General features: G+C 32.1%; 1 long non-coding RNA gene across 1 annotated transcript; it reads left to right on the top strand.

Annotated features, from left to right (window-relative positions):
* The first annotated feature begins 482 nt into the window (after positions 1-482).
* Positions 483-7,081, top strand: LOC107845533. Its single transcript, XR_001666883.2, has 2 exons — positions 483-1,662; positions 6,584-7,081. It is a non-coding gene; the product is annotated as an uncharacterized LOC107845533 (long non-coding RNA).
* Positions 7,082-10,605: the final 3,524 nt, after the last annotated feature.

The following is a 10,605-nucleotide window of genomic DNA, read 5'->3' as shown; positions in this document are numbered from 1 at the left end:
TTTTATCCGAATAAAGGATTTTCAAAGTATTTATTTAGGTAAATTGATCATTTAAGTAGCGATTATATATTATTGTGTTCAATTATAAGAAATTTTTAAATTTTATTACTTAAATGCTTATTTTACAAAATATCGTATTTTAATCAAGGTTTATATCAAAAATAAATTTAAATGATTAAAATTTCGATTTGAATATATTTTTACTCTCAAAAATTAATTTATTTGGATAAATATTTGTGTAATTTTATTAAATCGAGAAACTCGAGATCAAACAAGGTATTAATTTGTATCGAATTTTGATTCGATTTAGTCAAATTATTAATTTGATCCTAATTTAAAATAATTGGTCATATTTGCAATGTAATGTGACCAATCTAATTTTTAATTGGATTGAACTATTGATTAAGTTGGCCAAATCCTAAATTTTTAATTGGGGGTTATATTTTAAATAACCCCCAAATTCTTAACAATTCCACCTCCAAACCCCTGACCCGCCAGGCCCAAACCTTATTCAACCCAATACATCCAATTAAAACCAATCAGCAACTCTAATATTAACCCAGCCAGCCCAAAACAAAACAACACCAACCCCCCAGGCCCAAAGAACGGCCGACCTGGCCCAATCCCCACTTTCCTTCCTCCTTTAATCACCAACGTCGACAACCAGTCCTCAAGCAGCTCCCAAACACTTTCAAACACCAACAATCTTAAATCCCACGATCCAGTACCAAAAAATCCAAAACCCGATCATCGCCGACCCGACCAGCTTCAACCCGACCTCAATACGATGCTCAAGTGTATCACGCGCATCCTGCGCGAGCCTGTACGAGAAAGCTCCCTAATCTTCTAGAAAGAGGGTGAGGTGTCACCCCCAACGTTTCAATTCCGCGAATTTCGTGATAATGGAACGAATCTAGTACGTATTTGTCTAATTTATATTGGTTGGGGGGAGAGAATTCATTTTGCTCAAATGGTATTGGTCCACCATTTTAATTTTGGGGGAGAAAATCCAAAAATTGGTATGTTTGTTGATGAAATCTCGAACGATGAAATCTCGAATTGGAGGGAGAATCAGGAATTTCAAATTCCAAATATCCTACGGTTCAAGTCCCAAAATGCCCCCGAATTCTCTCATCTATAAAAGACCTCTTGGGTCACTGTTTTGAGGGGATTTTTTTTCTCTTCTTTCCCTTCTGAGTTATCTAGGAATAGTTCTCCTAAAAGCAGAAAAGAGGGGGATTGGAAATTTAGGGGTTCAAAAGTGGGGGGTCGATTTTGGTTCAAAGATGTCTAAGAAAATTTTGGGTTTCGGTAAAACTGAGAGGGCTCACAGTGAGCTGAAAGGGGGAGGTTCAAAAATTTCATAGAAATTTTGGGGGGTCAAAAATCCTGGGTTTTAAAAATTAGGTGGGGAAATCTGAAGGCTAGGAATTCTCGGGTTGGGAAATTCAAGAAAGGAAATTTTGGTTCAAGAAAATGAAAGAAAAAAAAAGAAAGAAAGAAAGAAGTTTTGAAGAAAAATCAGGTCTTTAGTAGAGATCCTGTTCTTTTTTTGACAGTTCATTGACTAAATTTGAGTTTCGAGTTGACGGTGAAGGAGTGTTCTGGTGGTCGTGATTCTCCATAGCTAGTTCATCATCTCGTTTTGCTGCTCAACGTTCGGTTAGTCTTCGAATCTCTCTTATTTATACTGTTGCAATGTAATAATAGTACTGATAGTTTAGGAATCGAATTCGGTGCTTGGTTGTGGTATTAAGCTGGCTGCTACTTATGTCTCTTTCTCCTTTCTGCGTCTGTATACGTTACTTTGTGTGTATGGTGGGATGATGCGTGAATACGCGGTGATGCTTTCTTTATTGTAGTTAAATAAAAATGAAGGAGGTCCTCATTGCTGAATGTTTGTTGTGTTGCTCAGTGTCTATGGTAAAGTTTAGGTTCAGTTGATTTCTTGGATTTTTTGTTTTGTTGGTTCTTTTAGTTATTATGTGGCCTAGTCTGTGGCATTGATCGTTTTTATAGCTGATGTTATAGATGCTTGCATAGTGTTTAAAGAAGTTTTATGCCTGCCTTATTTTAGAAGAATAAAAGATGTCGTTTAGTCTATTTACTATGTCTAAGTTACCTAAATGAAGTCTTTGCTTCTATTCTCATTGACTCTTATAATTATTGGCTTGCTCAATCTTGCTATATTGTTGTTTTCTGGTCCCGAGCTCTTCATCATAATTCGAATAAAATTTGGGTAAACTATCCATCTTAGTGATATCTGATTAAGAAGTAAAAAGAGTTGTCTATTCTTGTTTGAGTTTAAAATATGAAGTCTACTTGCCTAATATCTCGGTTGTCTCTGGGTCGTCCCTAATTTTATCACTACTGCCTCAATACACGTATAAGGAGCTTAATGGTATGCCTATTTTGTAAAGCATTTAATTTGTTCCATCTCAAAAGTGCGTTAAACCTTTTCGTTTAAATCTTATTTCAAGATGTTATTTTGAACTGCTTCTATCTTCATAACAGGTGTTCAATGTTGAAATTTTTATTTTTTATTTGGTGTGATAGTTTACAGTGCCTTAGTTGTCAAACTTGCGCATAGAGTCCTCTGTTCTTTCTAGTTCAATCCGATTAGCTGAGGTGCTTTGATTGTAAAGATCCATATGATTTATTAAACCTTCTTCAAATGGAATGCGATATAGTTACTTTCTTCTTACACAATTAATGACGGTATCACATTCTGAATTAGTTGGATTTTAATCTTCCTGTTTTGATTCATTTTTTGTTGCCTCGTTCTATTCGAATAGTAGTTCTTTAGTATGTCACGCAAATTTAATGTTTCTTTTGTTAATTGGTTAAATTCATGTGCTGATTGTTAGCCTGTTCGATTAAACGAGAAAAATCGCAGCATTGTGACTTTGCCGGTTTAATTTAGCTAGAATTCTCTTTCTAATTGTATGGTTTTACCATGCTGAACATGCCCATTTTCTTGGCATTTCTTTATTCGGATTTACTGTCTCCTATTTGTTTCGGATTACCATAATTGTCTGATCATCCACCAACTTGTTATATTATTTATCCATGTGGTATTTCATATTTTGGATGCATATTAATTTCTTTCTTTTCTTCCTTCTTTTACATATGAATTCGTTGGAGTCCAAATGGTTATGGTTATTCGCAAATAACATACCTTCGAATTTATTTTCGCAGTTAAATTACGTAGGGATTTACTTGGGAATCTTCGTGGGGAATAATTTGGGAATTTTTTCCTGAAAATTCGCATGTAAAATCCTTTGTATGAAATTTTATCAAATAATTCATGCAAAATTTTGATGTTTAATCGCAAGTAAATCCGCAAATAACGTACCTATGGATTTATTTCTGCAGCTAAATTACCTCGGAATTTACTTGAGAATCTTTGTGGGGAATAATTTGTGATTTTTTTCGTGAAATCCACAGGTAAATCCAAAAATAACATACCTGTGGATTTATTTCCACAGCTAAATTACCTAGGAATTTTATAAATTTGCAGGTAATAATTACATACGAAGGTATTTCCTTTGGATTCTAATTGGTAAGAAAATTCCCAGGTAATCAAATTATGTGGAGATTTTACCACATTATCCCAATGAAAATCCCCAGGTAATAAGCAATTTTCTAGTAGTGTTTAACATCTATGCTTATTGACCTCGTTACATTGTGATACTATTTTACTATAAATTTACAATTTGACAGTGATTGAATTTATTACTTAATAACTTACTTTTATTTAAAGTTCTTACATCTTACACATTAGTTCATCTTTATCAGAATAAATTATTTTTAAATTTGAATAAAAAAATATAAAACTTATCACATTATTTTTTTCTTCAAAAAGAAAAATATTGTGTATAGTTAAATTCATATTTGACAAATAAATTTTTTAATTCAGATAATATTCAACAAATGACTTCTTTGTTCTAAAACAATATTAAGTAAGAGCAAAAAGAGTTACTAATAAAATAAGAAAGAAAATTGATTGGATAGAAGGAAGTGAAAAAATTACACAAAAATTAGAAAATATAAAAAATACTGAAGATATAATAGAACTGGTCGTATTTTCAATAAATAAAAAGGAAATAACTATACTTTCAATAAATAAAATAGAAATAATTAAGAAATTAGAACAGTGAAGATCCATTAAAAGGATGAGAAAAACATAAAACTACTATAAAAATTGAATTAATAGCATAATAACTTAAAAACCATTAACATATAATTTTGACGATTTAAAATGCATATAAATAAATTATTAGAAAAATAATATATACAAAAAAGTAATAGTAAACACAATAGTTCAACATTTATAGTAAATAAACTTAGTGAGCAAAAAAGAGGAAAAAGTAGAATGGTTATTGATTATAGAAATTTAAATGCAAAAACTATGATATATAATTACCTAATACCAAATAAGATATTAAAAATAAGACAAATACAAGGATATAATTACTTTAGTAAATTTGATTGTAAATCGAAATTTTACCATTTAAAGTGAGAAGAAGAATCTAAGGAATTAACCGCATTTACTGTACCACAAGGATTTTATGAATGAAATGTACTACCATTTGAATATAAAAATGCGCCAGGTAGACATCAACATTTTATGGATAGTTATTTTAAATAATTACCTAATTGTATAGTATATATAGATGCTATACTATTATATACAAAAACCAAAAATCAAAGAAGAACATTTAAAATTATTAGAACAATTTACAAATATAATAGAACAATCACGACTTTCTTGCCTCACCAGTTTCACCTTTAGGATGAAATAGTTCTTGAGGGATTTTTCTCCTTTTTCACTTTGCTAATAAACTTCTTAACATGCTATTTTTCAAATAATTCTACTATAAAACAACTAACATGAACTTATTTTATCATATTATGATTGTTAGGAATTTATGAATTTAGCTATTCATAATAGTAAATGAATATACTTGTTCTGGTAGTTTTGATAATTCTAAGCTTTGTTCCTCCATAGATTTTTCCATTGAAATATACCTATTTTTTAAATAATCAAATTATTTGTTGTAGACAAGAGAGTTTTTTTCTTCAACGCATGAAACCTTGCCTTTTTCTATCTTCGATGCCTTCATTTATAATGGATGATTTACATAGTTTTTCTTACTAATGTTTTACACGTTCCTAAAAACTTTACACGTATCTACATACTATTCCTAGAAAAGACTAATCTTTTACACAAAATCTTACAAACTTAAAAAAGTCAAAAAGTCTATAGTAGGCTACTAATGGTACCTAGTAAAAATTAATTATACAATGTCTTTTACGTAAAAGAAATCAAAAGTTATAATAATTCAAATGTTGAAAACTATAAGTCATATGTTTTTTTCATATCTTTTATGACTTTGATAGCTTTTTTCTTCTTTTCTTTATCCGTAGTTTATTTTCCGTCGTTGTTGTCTCTATTGTATTTGCTGCTTTTTTATCTTCTTTCGAGCTGGCATGTTTATCTTTATTCTAGCTGTACATCTGGGACAAAAATTGTATTTATTATTTATTGAAGCAATTCAAGGTAGACCGCAAATAAAAAAAAAGTCTTTTTGCATTTCCTAAAGCAACACTTGTTCCAGATTTTCTATACAAAATTAAATAATATTTACAATTCTCTTTATTCATTTTTATTTGTCCAATATATTAAAAACAAACCCAATTTTACCTATTCGCTTTAGCATCTCAAAAGAAAAAAAAAACATTTTTTTCTTCTTTTTCTATTAACATTAATGTAGCTACTCATTCTCAAATCATTATTTAAGACTTTTTGAAATGGCAAGACTCATGTACATTATAATAAAATTCACTTTATTTATTATTTCTTGAGAGTACAAATTATAAACAAGGAAAAGTAAGCTGACGGAGTACTAGAATCAAGTATTGTATAGGGATAATAGCAATTTTGACTTCTATTGGTAAATTTTGTTTTTGATCGTTGTGATATATGATTCATCAATACATGTGGCAATTTCTCAATCAATTTGCCAAATCAGGTGACTTTGGATCATGGCTGACGTACTGAAGGATGCATTATTGAAAAATTATGATATGGTTGGTAGAGTTTTACATCATGATATGAGTTCAAAAAATTACATCTTATTCTAGGTTCACCTAATACAACAAACCTAAGTAGACTAGATAAAGAATATGTTTGTTCAGTCAGCAAAATGTTCAGTTTTCATAATTTCTCAGCTTTACAGTTTAAGTTATTTTTATTGGAGATACGTAAAATTAGTAATCCTTCTATTTCATTTGTTATATAAAATTTCACTACTGCTCATCAATAGATCCAGTAGTAGATTGATTCGTGGTAATAATCAGAGATTGCTGAAGCCTTATCTGACATGTTTCTCTTTATTCTTGGGGGGAAAATTCTCCATGATTCATGTGATATACTAACTAAATTAAAATGGTAGCTATTCCTGTTATCACAAGTAAAACAACATTAATTAATAATGTAAAAAGAGACTTTATATACAGGTAATATACAACTTAATTACATTTGGGTAATAATAACGACATTTCAATATGTTTCGCGCAGTATTCAACTATGGTGGAAGCCATGGCGTGAATGTAGTAAGTAAAGATGACTGACAATTTCAACACTAGAAATGCTCTCCAAGCTTACACTGGTGGCCAGAATAGTATCCCCCTTTCAAGTGTTGGTGACATGTACTTCGTCTGACCTACACTTAATCACTGTGACACTGGCATGAAATTGGCCATTAAAGTTCAAGGAAGTTCATCTGACGCAACACCAGCAACTCCCTCTGGCAACAAGTCCACGCCACATATGGTGCCTCTGGAACTTTTGACAGAGTGAGCAAAGTGGTTGTTGCATTTTTAGTTGTGTTGGGTGCCTTGTTTGCATTCATGGGCTACGGGAGACGCAATGTTGTATATGAATTCTATTTCCTTTTTTATGTTCTATTTCATTTGTATTCATTAATTTTACTGTTTATTTTCTCTGTTATTTGTTCATGAGGGATAATACTCTGTTCATATTATTTCAAGGAATAAATCACTTCTTTCTTGTTAACTAGTTAAGCTTCAGTTATTGTGAGGGGAATTGGAAAGGATTTTTAAGAGTGAAAATAAAGAATATAGGACACAATTCTTAAGAATATGATAGAAGAAACACTTTGTTAATTAGTGATAAATGATACATATTTTTAAAAGCCCACAATTTTTTTTTTATTTACACAAACCTTTCACTACTTTTCTCCTTCTCCCTCCTCCGCCCCCTCCTCGGCCGAAAACTGCCTCCCCTCCTCCACATCATCATCACTTCCAAACAACATGTTTAAACGATCCTTGATTGTTTAAATCATGTCTTTTGTTTGCTTAACCAACTCTGAATTGTTTAAAAAACATCTTTCGGTTGCTTAAATAACTCAATTGTTTTTCGACGAATGCAACTTTTTCACCCAATATTCTTTGAAAATCTTCACAACCATATCTGAATGAAGAAGTAAAAGAAGATAAAAATACAAATAAAAAGATGAAAATTTTAGGTGAAAATAAAGAGAAAAAATTTCGAAGAACAAAAAGAATAACAAGAAGATAAAGCAGAGAAAAAAGAGACACAAAAGAAAAAATGGCAAATATGATGAGTAGGAAGAAGATGAAGAAGGGGAAAAGAAAAAAAAAAGCATATGAAGAAAAAAGAGAAAGGATGGAATAGAAAGTGTGAATTTTTTTCAAATTAATTTGACCATAAGGGCCATTTTATTTCTAAATAAAAGTTTGGAAAAAAAAAATAATCCTGAAGCCTGGCCCAAATCCTAAAGCTGGAAAGAGTAATGAAAACAAATATAAATACAGTTTGAGAAAATAATCACATTGTCTGTAGCTACTTTCAGATTTGAAAACTTTTCAACTTTATCGTTCTTTTCTTCAACCTCCGACGCCAACAGTCTGAATTCAGTAAGTGTCTGCACCTCTTTCTATCTTTTTCATTTACATTATTTTTCATCGTTCTTACCTCCATAGCATCTATTTGGGTATTCTGTTCTATGTACGCAAACCCAATGCTCCTACAGAGACTTGTGAAGTGCCTTTGTTGATGGTGTTCTTCTTCCGCTCTGGTGGTGATGCCTACGATCCGAGTTAGTAAGCTCTCTGTTCATACGAAAATTATTTGACTCTATAGACCTACCTAGGTGTTGTTTTTTCTTTTGTTTTCTTTGATGTAAAGCATTTGAGGATGTTATATATCTCTTTGTAACATTGTTATCCAGTATCCTTCGTCCGTCAAAAGCTAGTGATTATGATTGTTATGTCTACTCTTTCCTTCATGCTTCTATGATGATTGTTGCTTCCACCTCCTTGTTGTTGTTTTAATAAATCTCTTTAGTGTGAATCCTTAGCTTAAGAATTTGTTGTTTGTCCATGTTCACATCTTCTTTGCAAGCGTGGGAAAATTTGTGAAAGTAGAAAAATTGAATATACTTTCATGCTCAAATTCTAGGTTAGCTTAGAAATTGGTGACGTCTGCGCTATACCTCCTTTCAGAAGATGATACGGTCGCTGGCACATATAGTAACCCAACAAAGGTTGGGGTCGAATTCTAAGGAAATATGTGGAATCGTGGCTCTTAGCTGTTGTAATTAATAGGCGAAATTGAAAAAGTAAATGGGGGAATTTGAGTATCAATGTCGAACTAGTAGCGAATATCAATTTCAGTTGTAATCAGTTGTAAGAGAACACTAGGATTGTGTTTCTCCTGGCTTTTCAACTCCGTAGGCTTATCGTGGTTTATAGAACCAATCTGATACCTTTCATGCAGAATCAATATGTTATGTACCTTCTACAGTCTTTTGGACGAGTAGAAGGGTTTCACCTTTACCTTTTGAGTCTCAGGATGTTGCCTTACTAAACCTTATCTTGATCCCAGTTAACTATTACCTTTTGTGTCTCTAGTTATTAGATGAAACCTAACCATCTTACTAAGATAAAACCTAGAAGCGTGGATTGACAAGTAAACTCCAAATTACTGTTGTCTTTACCTTTTCCTAGTCACTACTCTTCCTTAAGAGTAAATAGCAATAATCTAGGCAATATCCTAATGTGTGCACCCATTAAGAAAACTATTATATTGAAGATAAAGAAATACATTCATAATCGTCAATCTGCGAGGGTTTTTACAACCCTAGCAGTGGGTTTTTAGCCGCTCATGCTTGTGAAATGATCAACAACATTCATAATTGAAAGCATAGATGAAATCACAATAATAAGAAGTAGAAAACCCACAATTGTAACTGAATTAATCAACTGAGGTTAATACAAGAGAATCCTAATATCAAATTCGAAACTTGGAATCAAAATATATTTGTGAATATCAAAAGTGCATTACTTTTACTAAAAAACACATAAAGGGTATTTATAGTACATGAGGAAATACTAAAATTAAAGCCCAAATGAAATAGGAGAAAACAGGGTCGGTGACCACTTATGGTCTGTACTTGTGCCCTAACCATGGGCGCAGGTAGCACTTGTGTCCTACAAGGTGCGCAAAAGTACCGGGCACAAGTGCCAGGACCAAAAATCCTGTAGGTCAGCTCTCGGGATTTTGGACTTCTACCACTTACTTTTCCCACATGCGGTTCATAAGTGCTACTTGTGGTCCACATGTTGACTTAGCAAGTGTCGGGAGTCATCTTTTCAGCTCTTCTTTAAGTCCCAAATATTCTTTGATCACGAACAAGTCGAAAAGTGTCCTGAACATCCATAATTGATACAATAAGTAGTCAAAAACACATTTTTCATCTTTTCACAAACTTAGCATTCAAAACATGATTTCCTCCAAAACATACCCAAAACACATCATAGCTAACAAAACAACCTTAAAAACTTGCATAATTTTTTTGTTTTAAGTGTCGAAGGTGCTATATTTCTATAGCACATCAAAACCCTCAACTTAGAACGTTTGGATGTCCTCAAGCAACAAAACAAAACAAAACAAAAACGATGCTTAGCTAGGAGAATCTAAGCTATTCAAGGCAGTCACTCAACACTTTAAGCTCAAAACACAACACCCTTTCCCACCTTACTTTTCAAAATCATCTGTGTATAATCATGAAGCACAACAATATGACACAATGAGATCAAAGAATGACATTACATTAGAAACTGAGAACCATGCATATGTACAAGTTACACTGCCAAAAACAAGCAAATAGCTAGCAATATGACTCAAGTGACCTCACAACAAAGATATCCCACTCACTCATATGAAATAATGCATATCAATGCAGGAACAATCACGAGACATTCACACTCAGAAGAGAAGTTCCAATCAATGTGCATCAAATACCATAGGCTTGCCCTTATTTTTTCACCTTAGTTTTTAGATAATCAAGTTAGGATCACTATAGGACTTTTCTCGACTTGTAATTTAGGAGTGACTAAGCCTCCTTGGCACTACACTAACTTTGGAGTCTCACTTATTAGCCAGTTTTCTTTTTATTCCACCCTTATTTCTCCCTTTTTATTCTTTACTACACATTTAGGTTGAGTGTGGTCTTTTATTCTTTCTTTTTTACTTTTTTTTTATCTACCACA

The sequence above is a fragment of the Capsicum annuum genome, chromosome 10, assembly GCF_002878395.1.
Source record: "Capsicum annuum cultivar UCD-10X-F1 chromosome 10, UCD10Xv1.1, whole genome shotgun sequence".
In the NCBI taxonomy this organism is placed as follows: Eukaryota; Viridiplantae; Streptophyta; class Magnoliopsida; order Solanales; family Solanaceae; genus Capsicum; species Capsicum annuum.
This window is presented reverse-complemented; position numbering and strand designations above follow the sequence as displayed.